Source organism: Tupaia chinensis, unplaced genomic scaffold, assembly GCF_000334495.1.
Source record: "Tupaia chinensis unplaced genomic scaffold, TupChi_1.0 Scaffold000659_1, whole genome shotgun sequence".
NCBI classification, from domain to species: domain Eukaryota; kingdom Metazoa; phylum Chordata; class Mammalia; order Scandentia; family Tupaiidae; genus Tupaia; species Tupaia belangeri.
Genome location: NW_006160181.1, coordinates 473,557 through 474,790, shown reverse-complemented (window position 1 = coordinate 474,790; position 1,234 = coordinate 473,557). Strand labels below are relative to the sequence as shown.

Below are 1,234 nucleotides of genomic sequence, written 5' to 3'. Positions count from 1 at the left end.
GCATTTTAACCTCTGTGCTACTTCAAGACCACTATTAATATATATATGGCAATCCCAGTTTCTCAGCTATAAAGGCCCCCGTGGCCATATCTGCCTCAAATGAGTCCTCCCAGCTGGCCAGACAACAGGCTGAGCAACAGGTCTCTTATCTCTAGATCTAGAACTTTAGGTCTCTGATCCCTGGCCACATCTGCCCAGAAGACTTTTCTGTGCAGCAGGGCAGTTAACCAGCAGAAGCAGGGTGGGTAGACAGGGCCTTGTGGTGGACCAAGACACCACAAAAGTAGAAGCCCCTGCTTTGAGTTTGTCAAAGTCTTTGTTTGCATAAGCCCTAAGATCTCTCCCTGTCTCTGCTAGAATCAGTCTAGAGGGTAGGACCTGGAGTTGTTAGCTGGAGATCAAGCCTCTCTTCTGTCTTCTTGTCTCTGTCCCTCACCGTGATCAAAAGCTCCTAAGTTGGGGGTCAGCAGGTGGCATGGTGGTTCAGGTGCTGGATCCCATATGACCAACTCTGCTGTTCAAGTCCCAGATCCAGCAGTTTGAAAAAAACATGCTGGGCGCACGTGCATGGGTACTCAAAATCCTGAGAGGAGAATGGAGAAGGCATTGTAGCAGGGTCATCCCTCTCAGGGATGATATCTCACTTTCCCTCTCTCTGTCTTGGTCTGTCTCTCCCCAGTGAGTGTATACACCCTAGCGGCAAAAAATCTTTGAAAATAAAAAAGGCTCCTAAGGGGAAATAAATCAAAATCCTCAGGATGGCTAAGAGTGGGTTGTATGCACTCACATGTACATGCGCATCAGATTTGCCTCTCCACCTAACTTTCTCCGTTCTGACTTCCACAAACTAGGGCACATGGTCCCTAGAGACTCGAATGGGAAGAAACACAAAAAGACTAACAGAATCAAGAGAGATACACACAAAAAGACAATCGGTCACAGTCACAGATACAATCACAATTCGTCCTACAGAAAAAGCCTTGAAGTGTGTTATTTATGTTCGGCCCTCTCCCCTTAAATTCTTTCTAGCTCTCTGCCACAGGGATCACTGCGATATCCTCACCTGCTGTTTTGAGAATAACGTGTCCCTAAATTAGGACTGTATACCAGCTGGGCAAACTCCTGCCCCCTGTTCCCCTGACATCCAGCCCTGGAAAGCAAGAAACAAAGGCTTGAAAGGGGCTTCAGAGTCCTGAAAGGTCTTTCTGGAACTTCCTAAGAGTGAATCTTCCCT

General features: G+C 47.3%; 1 protein-coding gene across 3 annotated transcripts in view; it reads right to left on the bottom strand.

Moving 5' to 3' along the window:
• The window catches only part of CRTC2 (CREB regulated transcription coactivator 2), an 11,607-nt gene that overhangs the window by 9,436 nt on the left and 937 nt on the right, over positions 1–1,234 (bottom strand). The window contains exon 2 of one of the 3 annotated variants that reach the window (XM_027776283.1): positions 1,064–1,150. The exons of the other annotated variants lie outside the window; for them this stretch is intronic. The gene's annotated coding sequence lies outside the window, so the exon portion shown is untranslated. The remainder of the gene's footprint in view (positions 1–1,063; positions 1,151–1,234) is intronic. 3 annotated transcript variants of the gene reach the window in all.